The sequence below is a fragment of the Corapipo altera genome, unplaced genomic scaffold (assembly GCF_003945725.1).
Source record: "Corapipo altera isolate COAL_440 unplaced genomic scaffold, ASM394572v1 61, whole genome shotgun sequence".
NCBI classification, from domain to species: Eukaryota; Metazoa; Chordata; class Aves; order Passeriformes; family Pipridae; genus Corapipo; species Corapipo altera.
In genome coordinates, this window is record NW_020884910.1 from 5,096,656 (window position 1) to 5,117,604 (window position 20,949).

At 40.8% G+C, this 20,949-nt stretch overlaps 1 protein-coding gene across 2 annotated transcripts in view; it reads right to left on the bottom strand.

The window, feature by feature from the left end:
• GSK3B (glycogen synthase kinase 3 beta) overlaps positions 1–20,949 on the bottom strand; it is a 152,639-nt gene that overhangs the window by 70,720 nt on the left and 60,970 nt on the right. The window lies entirely within an intron of this gene.

Here is a 20,949-nt window from a genome sequence, read left to right on the forward strand (position 1 = left end):
GTAAAAGGCAAGAAGACATTAACTTGCCATTTTTAATTTCTGATCTTACAATAATACCATGTATCAGCCAGAAGGGTTGTAAGCCTATCCCCCTTGAATACTGTATAAATAATGCAAGCACTGTAAACCCAAACATAACGTTTCCACATACACCCCTGCCCTCCTCCACAGTGCAAAACAAGTTTGCAATAAAAGATCTTTGCCTCTTCCATTCTCTTTGTAATACCAACAAAAAGCACCTGAAATTTATGCAACAGAGTTCCCACTTTCATTCGACCAAGGTTTAACCAGGTTTAGACAGACAGAATAATTGCTTTAGTTTCCCATTTTATATCAACCTGAAAAAGCTGTTAAAATAAAATCAGTTCATTACATGCATGATAAACTTGTGCCTTTACTGCAATATCCATTATAAATGAAGCCTAAACAAATGAGGGATCTTATTGCCTAACAGAAAAAAACAAGTGAAGTTTTGAACTGCGGGTATGATCAAAAACAAGCAAGTAAAATTAGTACAGTTACGTTAGTTATACTTCACAGATATTGTTACAATACTTCTTTTTCCTATGGTCCCATCGCTGTTATTCCTTCCTCAATTAATAAACAATCTGCAGCTTCAAAACCAGAAGGTATTCCACTTTTTACGCTGCTTGTGGGATTGCTAATCACGCTTCCTGAATAGCTAGAACCAATACAATAGACTAATTCACTGGTCCTAATAGCATCATTAACACTGGTCAAGTTCAGGAATATTTGGGAAGAAAATTCTTAAGCCACCACATATTTTCATACTTGAATGCACAAAGCTAACACCCACGTTGTGCAGTGCTGCTGTTGAAACAAAGATTTCAGATTCTATGTATCGAGGGTCACCTATAGTATCTGTCATTATAATTAATTTTCAAGGAACTCCACAAGAACCACACAAAGCTTCTAATGTGAACACGGCTACAAACTCTGCTTCTAATTTATCTAAGCTGTGTAGCCTTAAAAAAAAAAAAAAAAAAGAGGTGCTAAATAGGATGCAGCGTCATTAATCCTATCAACCCTGACTCCTGCTGACTGAAAAAATACTTCAGTATTAGCCAGCTCTTTACAAACATGAGTGACATCTCACACAGTTATCAGTTGGCAATTATCCACCAAGTAGTTAAGGAGAAAGCAAGTCCTTTCCTGAGCCTGGCTTCTGAACAGATTAAAGCCTAAGACAGCCAGGTGCATACCAAGACAAGCCTATTCTATCCTGAAGGATGAAGAGAGAAAGTAAGGGAAAGCAAGGAGAGACCTCTGAGTCTTTCATGTATCTCCTGAACTCTTATGGAGTGAATTTGTGAAAGAGGAATACAGGCTTCTCCACATAACTTCATCAATATGCCTCACAGAGAAAAGGATTCTCCTGATAGGAACAAGAGCTTGAATATCCTCCACTTATTCATTCTTTATTAAATGCTTTATTAAATGCTTTATTAAGTCAATTTTGAGAGTCATGGCTGGGGTTCCTGTGCTGTATGGCACAATTCAAATTTCAGATCAACAGAAAGATCTCATCCTCTTGTCTTGTCCAAACCACTGCTGGCTCAGTGGTGTCTCCCTGGGCCTTACAACGTGGGGTAGATTTCAATTAGCCAGTCAAAGAAGGGATGGTTCTAGATCCCACCAGTTACAGGAGTTACAGGAACACCTATTATGACAAAAGATTAATTTCTCCAGTTGGTTTTTATGGCACTTAACAGTGTTACTATAGGACTGAATCTACTAACACTGCAAGTCCCAGTACCAAATTCCACCAGCAATTCATAGGCCAACATATAGCAAGTAATTTCTTCTTCTCTTTCTCCTACTGACTGTGAGATGGGAATAATATCTTTTATCTCATCAATTTACTGGAAGAAAAATGAATACACTAAGCATTAACACGCAAATTTTATTTTAGCAATACCTCCGTAGCTTCTTAAAATATCCATACATAAACTTAAGTCAGGTTATCACTTCATATTATTCAGATAGTATGTACATGTTGATTTGATACACTGGAAAAAAGAAATCAGCAAAAGTTATTTTAATGCTAGGCTCAAGTCATATTTATATTCTGGTATCTCATCCTAGCACAAGCACAGTCTGTGCCCACTTTGATGCCTTCCACTCTGATCCATCTCCTTCAGCTCTTATCCTGACCATCTGTTGCAGCTGCACAAAGAGTTTTTCAAGAGGTGCTAATATCAAGGATAAGTCATAAACCAGTTACACAGTAACCTATATCTTGCATCCTGTGACTAGGTAGAAGGAAACAAATCTAAACTGTCATCTTAGTCAAACAGTCACCTCAGTAATCTTAAAACCAAGCTGATTTCTAATCACCACTCCTTGGTGGAGTTAAAACTGGAAATACTTGAATAGTTGCAAAGCTCAAATTGGACGTAGCAGGGGAACAGCTACTGACATTCACGGAACAAAGTGATGCTTTAAAGAATTCATTTTTTCTCATAGATGAATACTTCAAGTAGTCTCACTTCACCGTGCATTTCCCCGTATACATCTTAAATAAGTAACAACCTTTTCACATTATAATGCAGACTATTAACTACCAGTGCAGAAATGCATGGGGGCAAGACGAAATATCAGATTAGAAGCAGGGAACCTTTAGTGAAATGAACAGTGACAGATGTCCTACATCAAGTAGAAGAGAGAAAATGGATGTCTAAAGATAATGCAAACTAAAACCATTTCAAAACATGCTGATGAGAAAGGCTGACAGTGTGTTCAAAATTCAGGGTGGATGAAAACAAAGCTCATGCTTATCCTTAACTCATAATTTTTGTCTTCCAAGAGACGTGGATGTAAAGTCAAAGACTCACAGAGGAAGTTATTATTCTTTCCTATTGTCCCACCCATTGGCATGAAGGAAGGGGTTTAGTTTTCTTCCTGAACGAGTGTACCAGGCCTGGGAAGCACTGAAGAAAGCAAAGCCCTTCAGTGCCTGTCTTGCCATAAGGGAGGACCCAGCAGGCATCTGTTCACACAAAACATGTGCTCCTGCAGCACATGTTCCTTTGAGGAGCTGCAAAGCAGTGGGACTATAAGCAGATTACTCAGCACATTTCTGTTGCAGTTCGATTTCTTTATCTAAAATAGATTTCTTTATCCAGAAGGCAAAGTGCTGTTGACACACAACTCCACAAGACTGCTTTATGACCAGCGCATTTAAGCCCTTCACTAACTACTGAAGCAAACCCCACATAACAAAACCCTGTTCATCACTTATGAAGACAACTTTCCTAGACCAGATTGTCTCTTATCTGTTCGTTCTATTGAAGAAAACTGGTTACTCATCAAGGTTAAAGATTTGGTTAGAGATTGCCAAGACATCAGATTTATAACTTTAAAGCATAGCCAGTAAAGCTCACACATGAAGATTCACGTCTTCTCTCCAAAGCTACAGCCCCAATCCCTCGCAGCTGTGCTAATGCTGCAGTTGATACAAAACCACCAAAGCAAGGTCATTTCTTCCTCACTACTGTAATCTGCTATTACAGATAACCATCACTCCCTGCCACACACACTCCCTTCCCTCCCCATCCAGGGACTTCTAGAGCTAAACCAGTTTGCACTCATTACTCCTAATCTGACTCTTTGCCTTCTAGCCCCCTTCTCCCTCCCTTTCTTACAACAGGGGATAAAATGACTGGATCATCAGAGATGATGCTTTATGGACTTGTAACTTCTTGAACTGGACTAGAGCAAATAAAGGTGAATGGTTTTGTACAGCTCATGTCAGCATGACGTTACCATTATACACCCAGTGAAGTACAGAAATACCACCTGGATCCAGTTCAGAAGGTAATTCCTCAGTTTTCTTAGCTAATGGGCATGCTGGGTTTTGATTTTTTTTTTCTGAACTGCCATTTTAAAATCTCAACATGGTTCATTGAGAATTATGTTCAGTGCTGATGAAATGGGTGAAATTAGAGATTTATATTTTTCCTTTGTGTCACACCAAGGACACGATCTGGTTCTTGTGAACAGATAAAATTCCGTACATCTCGTCTTTTTAGAGATGATATTTTTTAGAGGGAAAAGCAGGATAAGCTACCAATCTAATTCAACAAGTACCTTCAGCATCAGTCTTCTTGCCTAAATCAAGTAGGGCCAGCAACTAAAGTTAATTCTTATTTTTTCACTTTTTTGAACTGATTTTTTTTCTTCTTGATATAATCCCTTCAAATGATGAAGCTCAGTATCTTGTGTTCTTCTATCAGATTGGAAAAACAGAAACTGGAGGGTCATGGCATGAACTGTGGCATTATACATGGATGGAAGCAGCACAGGTATATTGAAATTTCTCGGTACACACATTCTTTTCTCCTCTTGCACATGTTACATTTAGGCTTCCCTCCTTTCCTCTGCTTCCACCATAATCTTCTCCATTCTACCACATTTCTTATCCTTCAGTAAATGTTTTCCCACAGTGAAGAGCAGGAGGAGAAAGCAAAGTTGGGGAAGAAACTAGTTTCCAGCAGGAGACATGAAGACAGTGATGAAGCAGCAGGGCTTGCTCTTTTTTTCCCTGCTTCCTTCCACTTGAACAGCCAGAATGACCAGTCACATCCACTCACCTTCACCTGCTGCACTGCTGAGCCTGCCCCAAGAACAGGCTGAGGCTGAAACCTAGAGAGATTTGAAGCATTTTTCATACAGCAGGAAAAAAAGCAAAAAAGCTCTTTATCCTGACCATCACCCACTACAAGAACACCAAGCACAGGGCAGTAGGCACATGCTGACAAAAGTTTTACAATGTGATCCTAGACAGCTGTGGCTGATGCCTTGCAGAGACAGAGAGCTGCTTGCACAACATTTAAGCCATCCCTCCTAGACTCAGTTTTGTAAAACATACTGAAACAAAAAAACTGGAGACCACAGAGGATGCCTTTGAAATAGCACCTTACAGCTTACCAAGGGGTAGTGGGACCACAAAACCCAATTTTGCCAAAAATTTAACATATTTTTACTAAAGCTCCAATTCTAGTATGTGTGGTTTGTCCTAAGTTTAGTGGGACAGACTGCAAAATAAAAGCTGTACCACATCTTCTCTAAAAATTCCTGAAGCTGCCTGACCCATTCCTCCAAAGATGAGTTTCAAACAGCATCAATTACAAAGCTACTTTTAACACTGTCCTGCTGTCAGCAGAAGTATTACAGAAATTATTTTCACAGAACTGCCTTTCACAGATATATGATTATTCAGGTATTTTCAGAATAAAGGCCAATCTTTCTGTATTTGCCCCAAGATATCACTAAAATACATCAGTACTTGGAGGGAAAAGAAGTGCAAAAAGGGCTTAACTACAGAAACCTGGTCTGGGAATCTGCTCATGCTGGTCATCACTAGTGTGATAAGTCCATTTATGAGGCAAGCAGAGACAAATGTCAACAGGGATCACAGTCTTCCTCATTTACATTTGAGGTGTGGATTAGGACAAAGCCCCAGTCACCCCCTCCTGTCAATCATGACATAATTACAACACCAACAGATCTAATTTGGGGTGGTCTCCATTTTTAGCACACCTGTTAGTCTCGAACTCATACAATCATGACCTTTAATGCAGAAACACAGGACAATGCCAAAAAACAAATACTATGTATTAAATATTTGTATCTCTGACATATCAAAAGCTGTAATGCCACAAAACACACCACCCAGATAGTGCTAGTCTATTGATGACTGTTAAATACTTGGAGCAGGACAGGGCTAACACACAGGTCGGAAAATCCTGATAGCCTGTCCTGCTCCAACCTCTACCCGTGTGTAACACCAGCATGTACACAGAAGCAGCCTGGAGGGTTACCAAAGGTAAAAGCACTTCGATTTTTATAATCCCAAAAGTCCCAGAGACACAGATCAAATACTGATTTATACATTACTAACATTCTGGGACTCCCTAAGGAAAACAAAACTAAACTAAAGAAACAAAACAAAAAACTGGTGATAACCATCAGCAGTTTACAGCACAAATGTAGAATTGCTGCTTTAAACACTTTCTCCTTCACCTTTTCCTTACACCACTTTCTGCCTGCCATTCACAGGAATCCTAATCCTCATACAAGGGAAAACCCAAAGACTAAGTACCTATGCAACATGAGAACAGTGAGTGCACGTGCTCTGTGCCATTCGAGGGGGATGAGCAGAGGAAGCTGGCAGGGGGTCCAAGACACAGAACACTTGTGTGTGCAGTTCTGTGCAACTCAGTGAACTGTGGTTGCATCATGCTCTGGTTTACCACACAACCAGAAGAAATCAAAGGCTCCAAATTTAGCTTCATCTTGCTACTGAGTTCCTCAATGCTGCCACACTTTCCACTACTTGTCGTCATGTAAAAATCTGGTAATTAAGATCCTGAAGCAACAAACGACGGAGACACAGTGCAAGGTTGCACTGCAAAGTGTTTCGGATACGCTGGCCTGCGAACACCCAGAACGAGTCAGAGGCACAGAATGTGTGCGTCAGCTGTATTCTGTCCAAAATTTATTACTGAGCACAGCGACCTTCAGCCTTGGCACAGGCACAGATCAGGGAAAAAGTGTAGGCTACGAATGCGGCAGCAGGCAGGACCTGCCTGAAGAGGCCAGCGGGCAGACTGAGCTGGGCTGGGGCTGGAGCCAGGCCAGGGCAAGATGAAGGCACAGGGTTCAGGCAAGCGTAGGTGGGGCCACCAGTGCACTCTCAACCTGCAAACCCGTGATTTATTAACAGCTGGACTGAAAGAGCGGACGGGGCAGCAAGAGTCAAAAACATACCTGTAACTAAGGCTAAAGAATAACGAGTGAAACAAAAAGTCACAAGGCCACCACAAATGTGGGCTAGATTTCATTAGCCTCTTAAGAACTAGACAGATTTGAACCCCAACCATGCAGTAATGAGTGAGCTGACAGAAAGACATAGTGGATGGAAATTTGGGGTTCTAACACGCACCTTGCTTCCACCCTATTAATTCCTTCTGTGGTATTACTGCTCCCAATAAACTCAGGCATTACATCCATTCTCATAAAGGGACCATGTGCTTTGAACTTTCTAACTCTTCTCCTAGGCAGTCAGCAATGGCAAGTGGCATATTATGTCATCTTCAGCCTGCTCTCCCTGATGCAGAACACAGTCCCTAAGCAGAAAACTTGATCTTTATACAACTATTACACATAGTTTCCTATAACTGGAGACAGAAATGGCTTATTTGTGTTCTAAAGTGCTAAAACAAGTCTTGATCTCTTCCAGGAGAACAGAAGAAAAAAATCTGATTTTTCTTTCATATCCTTCCTCTATCTCAGCAGTTAATTGAAGGGTGGAAAACAAATTCTTCTTCGTTATCTCATTGTTGCCTCTTTGAATGAAAGAGTTTAAGAGCCTCTCTGAGACTTAATAACATCTCTAAGTTCCTGCCAGCTTTGGAAGCTCAAGACTGAACTTGGAAGGCAAACTGATTTCCAGCATCATGTCACTTCGAGACCACAACCTGAAATTCACTAAATCATTTTCAAGTGGTTGTTTCAAATATTGTGACCTGATGAACAGCTCAGTTTTATGCTTCCGTTCTACAGCACCTACTGTACTCTGCCAGCAGCAAGCCCAAATGCAGGAGGAATTGCAGTGCACCCAAGACAAAAGTTAGAAAAACAGAACTAGGTCTGAAACTCAAGAGATTGTTCAAATCTATTATATGAGATTGAAATAAAGTGCAGGAAGGAGAATAATTGAAAGGAGAAGTATTTTCTAAAAGGCAGCCCTATGCTTCCAGAGATAATAGCCATTCTTTTTCAGTGGTAGTACAGAGGATCTCTCTCACAGTAAAAAATCATTTTCCTTACATAAAAACAGCAGTCAGACTTTTTTCCTCATGTTTTGATTTTCAACTCTTCAACGAAGAAAAAGAAAGTCTGTCTAAAAGTGCCTGTAACATCAGTCCTCAGGGACTTTGCAACATCCGTGGAACCTTACACCTGCAATCACAACCAGAACAGGTTGCAATTAATCTATTAATCAAATAAGTTCCAATCTCCCACGGGCATAAGTCATTTGCTGGGTTCCTAATCACTATGTTATTAAACATTAATGAAATGTTTTATTACTCTTGACCTTCTCTTCTTACATATGATGTAGCAGATGTTTCGTGCAAACAGATTCCAAAGGACTTGATAAACAAAAATAATTTCTCCTCCCCCTCAAAAAAAAATATTTATTTAGGGAACAGGTTGCTTCCGATGTTTATTTTTCCTTTGTCTCAGGACTATTTCTACGTGACATGAAGATGCCTGATGTTACAAGTCATGAGGGGCTTTTATTTCAATCTAAATGACTCCCTCAGACCTAACAGGCAATATTCAAATTAGGAGGACACAAGAAAGGAAAATGACAGGTGAAGACTTAGCAGGGAGCAAAAGGGGATTGGAACAGGCAAGTGGAATTAGCTGCCTGCGGATGATTATTTGCCAAGCAGAATTAAAATTTTCAGTAAGTACAAGTCTTAATAATGAGCTCCCAGATAAGTAAGCTTTTAAAAGGTTAAGCATTCCCTGCCGAATTCAGAGGAAGACTGGGCAGCTCCTCCTCTGAGGGTGGGGGAATGGGAGAAGAAATTGGTTCAACTCCAGCAGTAAAGTTAAAATTGGAACTTATACTCCTTACGTTATACACATATATAATAAGCCTTTCTCCCTAAATCCATATTGGATTCCCCACCCCCTGGTTTGGCAAGGTTGTCATGAGCAGATAACAGAATCTATTAGCTACCACTGTAACTAATAAAACCACAACATGTGAATACCAGGTCTAAGATAAAAACTACTCTACCAAATTTCAGATGATAGCCACACTTGTGTAAGAACAACTAACACTCATTCAGTTTTATACATTAAAAAAAAAAATAATCAAGCTTCCCCAAACACTGTCTTCATTTTAAAAGACAGCAGCACATTCTTCCCAGAGCTGCAAAACAATTTCACCAGTTGACCTTTGTTAGACACAAGCAATCTATCATACACTTGGAAAGGGAAAGCCAACTACGTCAAAGTACAAATGCACTATAAGTTACTAGAAGAATTAGCATTCCAAGTTTGATAAAACAGGTTATCAGACTTCTTGCTCGAGGGTTTTTTTCTTAGTCAGCACTAGTGCTTTTCAAACACTGTCCCATTTTTCGAGAAATCATTTCCTTAGGCAAAAGCATGTCACAGCAATGAAATGATTAGGAAATCTTCACATTCACTTATAGTCTAAATTACCCCAAAAGAAAGAGCGCAGAGAAGAGCAAGTTTTAGCAACTGTTTGCATAACAAGGTGTGGTTTTTAATGTCAGCTTTAAAAGCAGACACAGTACTATGGTTAGATTCACCACTTAGTCACAATAAAAAGGAATAGAGATCTCCAAAAGAAAGAATGATGCAGAAAGAAATTATTTCATATGTCAAGTGAGCACCATGAATTTCAAGTGGCATACTTTCAGCAAATTTCAAAAGGCTACACTACCACCTCATGGACTTCCAGTTTCAGTTTCCCAAGCACCAGCTTCAGATGGACCAACACAAGGCAGGGGTAAGCTAACTCCCATGAAGCCCGGTCCTTCTTCCATCAGTATGTGCAAAAATCATAGAGTGCTTTGGGTTGGTAGGGACCTTCAAGATCATCTAGGTCCAACTCCCCCACCATGGGCAGAGACCAGGTTCCTCAAAGCCCCATCCAATCCAGTCTAGAACACTTTCAGGGATGAGGCACCCACAACTTCTACAGGTAGTCTGTTCCATTGTCAGCCCACTTGCACAGTGACGAACTTCTTCCTAACATCTAATCTAAACCTCTTCTCCTTCACTTTAAAGTCATTCATTCCCCTTTGTCCTATTGCTACATGCCTTTGTAAAAAGTCCCTCTACAGCTCTATTGCAGCCCCCTTTAGGTACTGGTAAGCTGCTTTAGGGTCTCCCTGAAGCCTTCTCTTCTCCAGGTTGAACAGCCACAACTCTCTCAGCCTGTCTTCATAGGAGAGTTGCTCCAGTTCCTAATCACCTTCACCACCCCCTTCAGGACTCACTCCAACAGGTCCATGTTCTTATGTCGGTGGCTCCAAGCCTGGCAGAACTCCAGGTGAGGTCTCATGAGGGCAGAGTAGAGGGAAAGAATCCCCTCCCATGACCTGCTGTCCATGATGCTTTTGATGCAACCAAGGATACGTCTGGTTTTCTGGGCTGGAAGCACACGTTGCTGGGTCATGTCAAGCTTCTCATTCACCAGCACCCCCAAGTCCTTCTCTTCAGGACTGTTCTCAAACCATTCTCCTTCCAGACTGTATTTGTGCTTGGGGTTGCCCTGACCCAGGTACAGGACCTTGCTCTTGGCTCTATTGAACATCATGAGGTTTGCACAGGCCCACCTCAAGCCTGGCAAGGTCCCTCTGGATGGCATCCGTTCCCTCCAGTGTGACGACCACACCACACAGCTTGGTGTTGTCAGCAAATGTGTTGAGAATGCATTGAATCCCACCATCCCTGCCACCAAAGACATTAAACAGTGCTGGTCCCAATACCAAGCCCTGAAGAATGCCACTTGTCACTGGTCTCCACTTGGACATCAAGCCACTGACTGCAACTTTTTGGGTGTGAACATCCAGCAAACTCCTTATCCACCAAGTGGCCCATCCATCAAAACCATGTCTCTCCAGTTTAGAGGCAAGGATATCACATGGGACAGCATCAAATACTTTGCACAAGTCCAGGTAGATGGTATCAGTTGCTCTTCCTTCATCCACCACGACTGTAACCCAGAAGGTCACCAAATGTCAGCCCTGTCAACCCAGTCATGCTGGCTGTCACCAATCCCTTCCTTATTTTTCATGTGCCTTAGCATAACTTTCAGAAGGATCTGCTCCATGATCTTGCCAGGCACCAATGTGAGACAAACTGTAGTTCCCCAGGTCTTCCTTATTTCCCTTTTTGAAAACAAGGGTTATGTTTCCCCTTTTCCAGTCAGTAGGGACTTCACTAGATGGCCACAACTTCTCAAATATGATGGACAGTGGCTTAACCATCTCCTTCAGCAGCTTGCTCAAGACCTGTGGATGCATTTCATCAGGTCCCATGGACTCGTGAACCTAAATTTAGGAACATTATCGATTCAATTACTCTCTTTGCTGACTGGGATAAAATAGCTCAGAATTTAAGCCCACCCTAGCATTAAATATCACAATCAATAATCTTAGGAATACGTTGCAACGAGGCCTTGATTCATGAACAGCTGCAGCTTAAACTCACCAGAGAGAAGTAGCCTTCCACACCTGCCCACCCCACCCCTTCTCCTCCCAGGTGTTGCTGTCCCTGCAGCCAGGATACCTGGGGGCTCCAATATCAGACACTGCCTGATACACCAGCTTGCCAGCCAAAGTACAGAACTTCACAGGAATCAGGTTCAACACATAGGTTGCAAACTGTGCTGCTTCCAGAGCTGATCCACAACCACACTGAAGTTTTTTTTTACAGCAGGAGCAGCAAGTGCATCAGCAAGTGCATTTGCTACTGCCTGCAATTCCTCTCATTTCAACTCTCAAGCACCCACTCACTGGCCTCACTGTCAGGCAGTACTACAGAGTTGATATGAGACCAGCAAGCTCTCAGGAAAGGAAAAACAAATAGCTATAGTTTGAAACTTGGGCAGCAGCAACACTGTCACTGGATAAGAGAGGGGTAGCTTTGGGAGCATCCTGGCTTTCACTTTTCGTCCAGAATAAAATAAGAACTTGCACATAACCCTGTAACAGGTAAACAGAAGAGAACTCATAAAAACAAGGAACTGAGGGAACAAAGATGACCTGATCAGACTAATCATCTTTGATTGACGACCACATCATCCAACAGTTTGTCAGCAGCCATTCACCTTGACAAGAAGGCTCAAAAAAACTTCATTCCTAGTCACCTAAGACTCTAAAACCTGAAGATATGGACATTCAACCTCTCTTTACTGAACTTAAAAGTTGTTTTCAAAAATGCATTTGTAGAACATGAGATTCAATGCAAATCAACCACAAATTATGTCAGAAAGCGTTTCCTACACCACCTACCACCTTTTCAGTGGATTACACATTCTTTTGTCTTTAACATACAGTGCTAAGGAGATTCTCGTAAACTAATTCATTAAAACATCCACTGTTAATAATAAGCAAGTTGCAAAACCTTTCACTGACCTTGCCATATACTTCCCACTACAAGATCTTATTTTCCACAGTTTAAGGAGGCCTCCCACTTAACACATCATGCAGAACAGACACGCTGTGGGGATGACCCGGAGCTGAGTAACAATCTTGCTCCTCTACTCAGTCCCAGTGAGGCCATATCTGGAGTGCTGTGTCCAGTTCTGGGCTCCTGAGTACAAGAGACACATGGAGCTCCTGAAGCAGGTTCAGCATAGGGTTACAAAGATGGTTAAGGGACAGAGCCTCTCTTTTAGAAGGAACAGCTGAAGGAGCTGGGCCTGTTCAGCCTCAAGAAGAGATGTCTGAGAGGGGACCTCATAAACGTCTCTAAGTATCTGAAGGGAGGGTGCCCAGAGGATGGATCCAGGCTCTTCTTGGTGGTGCCAAGCAATGGGACAAGAGGCAACAGTCAGAAACTGATGCACAGGAAGTTCCTCCTGAACATGAGGAAGAACTTCACTGCGCAGGTGATCAAGCACTGGTACAGATTGTCCCGAGAGAGGGTGGAGTCTCCCTCACTGGAGATATTCAAGAACTATCTGGAAGCAATCCTGTGCCATGTGCTCTAGGATGACCCTGCTTGAGCAGGGAGGTTGGACCAGATGACCCACTGTGGTCCCTTCCAACCTTAATCCATTTTGTGATTCTGTGAATTCATCTTCCTTGCACCACTCCTGACCACTCCTGAAAATTTCTTTTCCACATTTTCTTCAAATTAAATGCTATACAAAGGGTGCTGAGACCCTTTTGCATTCAAAATCACAACAGTATGAAATAAGGAAGATTACTGCCAGCTGAAGATGTGGTACTGCATGCCTTGCTTATGGAAGCAAAGCAGTATTACTCCCTATACAGTCTACACACAAGGTTAGGTTAAGACAGAATCACCGTATCTTGAGCTATATTTACGCTCAGGATAATTCAAATAAATTTTAAAGGTGAATCAATTAAAACTTTCTACAGTGTTTAGTTGGAGAGCTGAATTCAGAAGGGTTTCAGAAAAATTTATCTTTTTAAAGTTTATTATCTACTCAAGAAGTCACCTACAGAACTACTACCTGCAAGCAGATCCATGCAGATGAGCCAGTAGGACAGGATGCCACAGCTCAGTGCTCCACCAGGAAAGCGCTTTCTACTACCACCTGCACAGAGCATTGTGCTTTTGCACTGGGAACAGGTTGTTCCCACTAGCAAGGCAGACTCTTTCCAAGAGATATTCATCAGGTTAAATCCAAACAAGAGTCCTTGCACTGTTTATCCATCCTGTTAATTGATGGCCTTCATGCTGCCACAGAAATTGTTCAATGAATACCCTGACTCTGTTATGCCTTCAACACTCCAGGCAACCCTCAACATGCCCTAGTTTTTCTATGTCTCATACTACTTTCTTGTCCTACTAGATCTGTTAGCCCTACATGAAAGTAGATAACCTTTGTGCCTGTTAAGCAGCTACAGAAACAGACTCATTGCCTACCAGGAAATCCAGTATACTACCTGCAAACAATGTCCTTTTTTGCCCTTTCCAAGTTATGTTGACATAGTGAAAAAAAAAAAAAAGAAGTGTGCATTGTACCAAGTTCTTGAGTATTTGCTCTGGCTCTTCAAACACTGACTCCAATCATCTGCTGTGGTTTCCAACACGCTGGGGGAAGAGCATTTGTACTTCATGTTTTCATGCTGCTGCTTTTGCAGGTATTTAAACGACAAATAGATAGTGTTAATAAACCCAGTATAATCAAGGAAGCTCAGGTCTCAGACAGGCAATTCTAGCACAAGTTACTATGATGTTGCACTAGCAGAAGAATTTAACCTAGAAAGAATATAACACCAATTTTTTGAAAACTACAGAGTTCCTAATATTATTGCCGCAACTAAAAATTATCAGCTCTTACCACCTTCTAATTTTATAACTCAGAATTGCTCACTATTTATAAAGTATGTTCAGCAGAGCACCACAAAAAAAAGTATTTATCCTCATTCTTAAAAATTCTTCAGAAATCTGTGCTCACCTTAGATCTCCAGCTCTACATCCTGTTACTCCCTGTCAGACTTCATCTGAAATGGGCTTACAAAGTTCCTCAACATGAGAAAATGCAAGTCTATCCATGCAAGACACTGAATTAAATCCTCCTAATGTTCCCTAGCCCATGCATTACCTTTTGGAGTAGCAAACTGCAAAGTCCTCATTTTCACACTTGCAGACTTACTACTAATTCCCATGTTAGTAAGCAACACATCTGTAACGTTTCCTCTATTACTGAACAGCAAACCTGAACTTTCCCACTAAAGTGCCCACAGGCAACATCAACATTCACTACGAACTTCTACTTAAATAGGGGGGGGGGAGAAGAAGGGAAAAAAATCTTATTCTGTCCACTTGTAGCAGATCAATGCAACTGGTGGGCAGCACAGCACGAAATATCCATGATCCACCTCAACACTCAGATATCTAAGTTGCAGTGTCCCATTTCACGGACTAAGTAGACTGCAACAAATTATTTCATTTATCATCAATCAACATGCTTGCACTGTTATACTCATCTGGTATAAATGAAATGCCTGTTTTCAAGCCCAAAAAACTTGGTACAACCTTTATGACTCGTGGTTGGTGTGACTAAAGTAAGATGAATACAAAAGGGCTTGCAAACTCAGTCTGATAAGCAGATCCTTGGACGAATCTCTGAATGAAGAAACATAAGTGGATGAATCTTTAAAAGATGTTAAGTTACATATTCTGTCTTCATCATTTGATAAAGCTTGGGGGGGAAAAAGGAGGAAAATACACTCTAGCTTTCTGTGACAGAGTGCTTTTTGAATTAAAAAAAAACCAAACCCCAAACAGATTCAGCTGTTGTTTTCCATATGCAGTCAATGATTCAGACTGGATGTTTGTATTTTGACTCGTTAGCTCAGAACCGAAGCAGTTTAATCACCACGGCTCGGCTTTCAAAGGAACAGCACAAACGAAGAAGTGAAATGAGCACCTTTGTTGGATCTGTAACAATTAGACCTGTCTTTAAATCTTAGAATAACTACAGAACATAGATACAGATGGATATAGTCTGGTTATTTGCATCATGACACATAGAAGAGCCTCCATTACTCATCCCACTATATTAGGCACTACATAAACAAAAACCCACCCTGAAGAGTGCTGATTGCATTCTCCTTAGTTAAAAGTTTGTAACATATACTTAAAAATATGATAAACATCACACCTCACATTTTACCCTAAAGAAGAGTGAGTCCCTTCCTTGCTCCTGGCCAAAAAACCATTGCAAATGCATGACAACCACTTTTTTGACATCACTTGTTATATTTTAAAACAAGCACCAACACAGCACCAAAGCATCAAGGACTGTAATTAGAATTTTCCTTAATGGAATAAGTTTCTCATTACCTTTCCAAAAATATTCCTTATTTTGGGTTACTACATGATACAACTCTAAGAAAGCCACTCGAATTAAAATCAGATTTGGTTTTATTTCCTGAAGTAGATCATACAGGACTGTTTGGTCATCCAACAAAACCTCAGTCTACATTATCCTTTAAATTTAATCTTCGCACCCTATGCCAAATTTCACTGCATAATGCAGACAGAAGATGTGATGGAAAAAACAAAGTGGAACAAAAAGTCGAAACAGGTTTTCCTCAAAAATATGTGAAGTAAAGTAGCAGAAAAGTAATTCCTTGCATCGTGTAGGCTAAAAATAATCTTACTGGTCACAAACATCTCACCTCCTCAGTTATCCCAGGGACCAGGAAGTATCTAAGTCACAGGAAAAACCGGTAGTGTTGTTAATTCTAGAATATGCCCAACAGTCTGAAATGCCTCTGTCTCTGCACTTTAGATGCCTGACAAAACATTTAAAAGAGTTTCCTTTTATTACTTTCCCATGTCTTGGTACTACTCTTCCAAGAAGCAATGGGCAGAGCACATACTGCCTTCAGCACAAAAGAAAACAATCATCAATTACATGGCTCTCAAAGTTTTGAATACCTCCCAGAAGGAGCACGTTATTTGGTTATAAAATGTCAGGTCTACTCAAGAAAACAACTGAAGAACAAAAATTATTCCCATTTTCACATTTACTTAAACCTTCCTCATTTTGTTTGCTGAATTTTAGTCACCCCTCCTCGAGGAAGAGTCATAAATTAAAAAAAAAAAGCCAGCTCAATTACAAGGTTTTAAACAAAACCAAAAGGACTGAACTACAAGACAGTGCCGGAGGGCACAGCACAGCTGTCTTGGTGACATATGAATGAAAAGATCTCTTTGCTTCAGGAAGCCTCTGTTGAGCAGCAGGTGGATCTCTTCTGTCCTTTCTGTGACTAGCATTTCATCAGTTAGCCCTTCTTTCCCCTCAAGTGTATAGCTGTGGCAGCAGAATATTTGAATAACAAATACTGAGTTCAGAAAGGACACAGAGTTTGCTACCGCCTGGTTTAGCAGCCATGTATTTTAAAGACAAAAAAAAATCTGTGTTCACTGGCAAAAACTGAAGACAAATTATTTGACAATATATTCCAATCACGCTCTAAGAATGGCACATTGCACCAAAGAGAATTTAACCAAGCAAGAATGAGGTAAGCAGTGAGAGCCGCAGGTATGTAATGTTGCTAGATGTAAAAACTGTTTATGCTAAATCTTCCATAGCCAGGCAGGCCATCTCATGCTGTGAGACTTGCAAAAGAGAATACACAACGGTACAACAAAGAGCCTTGAAGTAACTGCATGCACCAAATATCCAAGTAGTCTCAAAAAGCACCATTTTTATCCCATCAAGCAGCAGTTACTCTTTTCTCTAACTGGGAGACAGGAGTAGAAAGTTCCTCCCGGGACACCCTTTCCACCCAATATCCTCTTTAATATCCAAGCTCTATACGGCGGCTGCATTACCCAGCTCCCGAGACGAGAATACTCTCTGCCTGTTCATCTCAGCTACAACTACAAGATATGAAAAAAAATAAATCTAGCCTAGAATTTACATACAACCTCACGCATAGTGTACCATTAAATCCCTGAGCTTCAGAAGGACTTCAGGAATTTTACTGTGACTTTTTTTAAATGACCAAGTTCAGGCTGCATTTACAAAACAAAGAGCTGCTCTCGATTCTCCACTTCTATCTAGTTGCACACTTAGAAAGTCTACTCCATTGCCACACTAAGAGTGTCAGCCATTAAATATTTTAAAATAAGAACGAGTAAAACCAAATCTGCTCCATCAGCCTGTAATCTGCCAGCCTCAGGAGATGCAAAGATATATGGTCTCCATGGTAATGGTAATGGAAGACTTAGGCTTTTACCTTCATTACACAGACCTACAAATCCATGCCATAAACAAGGTTCCCTCTAAGTAGAAATTGTGACCCAGAAGAAAAACTCTGATTTACAAATGTAAAATAAAGAGGTTATCCCTGCTGCATGCAGAACTACTGGTTTTGTGTGCCAGTCCTTCTCAGACACTTAGAGGCAGCATAGTTAAAAAGTCAAAGGAAAGGAAATTATCTTTTAAATTGGAACTTAATTTGACTACTATCAGGAATTCTGCAACATGTTCAAGTACACTCTCAGACTTACAGTATGTGGTCAGTATGTGACAGAATTACAACTATTTTATATGCTTTAAACTACACACTTCCACACCTTAAAGGGTTTGGAATTCTTTGAAACTATGATCTCCACTTCGAATGTCATTATTTCAGATAGCATCCATTTAACCCCTATCTCCAAAAACAGTCCCCAGATAACTTAGGAATATATATATACATATATTCCTAAATTTTATTAGAGCAGCTATATGAATTATCTGGACCAGTAGGGAAAAAAGACTTTTTATTAATTTAAGGTATCTTACAGTTCTTTTTGTTGGTCAGTAGACTCACACAGGACAGGTTTAATTTTAGTCTCAAGTTATATACTAGAAACGAACAAGAAGCGAGAAAACTGACAAAACACGTATTTTGTTTTAAAATCCTATCTTTGGTCCTAGTCCAGGGAGTACCACAGAAAAACCCATGGAAAAAGAAAAGCTCAAAATCCAAAATAAATGCACCACTTGAACTGTGACATGTATCCATACGAAGGCCTCACACTAACATCCACGGGGTAAGGGCAAAAAAAACCACTTCAGAGCTCTTTTGACTCCTCTCTTTTCAAAGAACACATCCTTATGGCATATTTCCTTACTAACATGTAAGAAACACGCTCCTACACACACACACACAGAGTCATGTCTCCAGATGATGAGCACTTCCTCTTCCCTAGGCCAACTGCAGCTGCATGATGCTGCATTCCCTGGATATTAATTTTCAGTCCAACTCCCCAGCTGTGGTGGTTTGGGCTAGGCCTTCCTTGGTGACCAGTTTGTAACCAAGGAAGGGGCCAGATTTACCCAGTATTCCCTACGATTTTTACGTAAGCCAGATTATAAGAAGAAAGGAGGAGAGGCTTTTGCTCTCTCTTTCCTTCCGGCGGCTTGGAGGTGCAGGTTCCCTGCTGTTGAGTCTGCCGTGTTGGGGAGCGAGGCCTGGTGAGGCCTTGTCGACCTTGGGAGACGGAGGTTGCCGGCGATCGTCCCGGAGCAACTCTCAGTTGTCCCAAGGAGAGTGGTGATATATTTCCTTTGCTAACTCTCTAGTTACTAGATCTCGGGCTACTGATTTGGGATATATATATATATATATATATATATAATTTTGGTTTTGTTCCCTTCCCCTTTCCCTTCCCTTGTGAAAATTGTATATATTTTAAATGATATATATAAGTGTAAATATATTTATATATATCACTTTAGCTGTCTCTCTCGTTTCGGGTTATTTCTTAGTTGGTTGTTTTTCTCCCTCTTCTCCCTGAGGTTTGGGGGGGGGACGGACTTCTGGTGGTAAGGTTTGGAGACTTGGCAGGGAGCCAGCTTCAAACCATATCACCAGCTAATAATGAGAGAATTGAAATCAATGTCCTTAGTACAAACTCCATCTCCACGTGCCCAACTAAAGACCAATTTTGCACTAAGAGCTATTACGCATCCAATTCAGTTGTCAGATTTGAAAACATCTGCAGGCACAGCTATAACTACAAATAATTTTATTTATATAGACTTTAAAATAATATAAAGTGAAAAAAATGCTTCTTAATGCTCTTAGATCTCTTCTAGGCCACAGAAGTATGTCCAGGGAGGTTTCAGCTGACATAATGAACAGTATATAGTGCTTTCTTCACAGACTGCCAAAAGCAAGGGTAAACAGATTTTTTACTCATTATGAAAACTCAAGTGTTTGAGAAAATTGGAAAATGAAATGAAATACAAGGTTGTGAGTGAGAACTCAGATATCCATCCAGACTATTCGGTGTGCTATGAACAGAGAGGCACTGCAACTGCAATTACAGCCCAATGACAGAATTGGTTCCAATAAGCATTCAGGAGACAGCTGGACCAAGTCCTGCTGTAAGAAAAGCTGTTATCTTGGTAAGTGTCTCTGATAATCGGTTAAGATAAGCTGGACCAGAGCTACAAATCTGGCCACTGTACAAGAGTTAAAGCACAGACTAGAAAAAAAAAAAACCCTGAAACCGAACATAGCCCTCCAGCTGTTTAAAAGATGGAAAAACATCCTGAACACATGCCCAGGCATCTGCCATTCTGGAAATCCTATCTGATAGCCCTAGTCTTTAAGAGGGACTGCATACCCTCAGATGACAACAGCTAGGAGGAGAAGGACAGTTTTGATCAGGCTCAATCATCTATCTACTGATAGTATTACAAAAGTTCACAATATTTGCTAGTCACTGGAAAATATTTTCAGCCTTTTATTCCTACTTGTGATACAAACACAAGCCACCTCATTAGCCAGAAGACAGATCTGTTGTTCTGGGTGCTCTTTCTAGCTATTTAACAATAAAATTAAGGCATCCTTTAAGCAGTGACACCTCCATGATGGTCTCATGAACGGTGGTTCACTATTCTTCAGATCTTTAAGGGAGTTATGATGCGCAAGCCCTCCAAGACTTAAAAGAAAGGTGCTTAAATGTTATTAATTCTCATTCCCATGTCTTTCCTTTGTGACTTTTTATCCCATGGGTGCTTCCAACTCAACTGAGATAGGGTAAATAAAAACATTCTTTTGAGATAAGGCCTTACATATTAATGTTTGAATATTCAATGATCCTTAGGTGAAGATATGAGAGAACTCAGCTAGCTCACACAGAGATTAAATTAACAAAGGAAGTGCAGTCCTTAGTTCAGAGGAAACCTGTGCAGATGACAAGAAGTCACAGTGAAAGATAATCACAAATACATCAGAGCAAATCCAATCTCCACATTGTATTCAAGACTTTAAATACTGACATAAGATGAAGATAGCCTTAATTTTAAACCACTGTGATAACTTTCAATTCCTTCTCTAGAAAGCAGTGAAGTAGGAAGGAAAAGGAGGCTCAGGGGTGATGTTATCACTTTCTACAACTACCTGAAAGGAGGTTGCAGCAAAGCAGGGGTCAGTCTCGTCTCTCAGGCAACTAGTGACAGGATGAGAGGACATAGCCTCAGGCTTTACAAGGGGAAGTTCAGGCTGGACATCAGGAGGAATTTCTTCATGGAATGGCTTGTTAAACATTGGAATGGACTGCCTAGGGAGGTGGTGGAGTCACCGCCCCGAAGGTGTTCAAGAAAAAGCTGGATGTGGCACTTAATGACATGGTGCAGTCAACAAGGTGGTGATGAGTCCA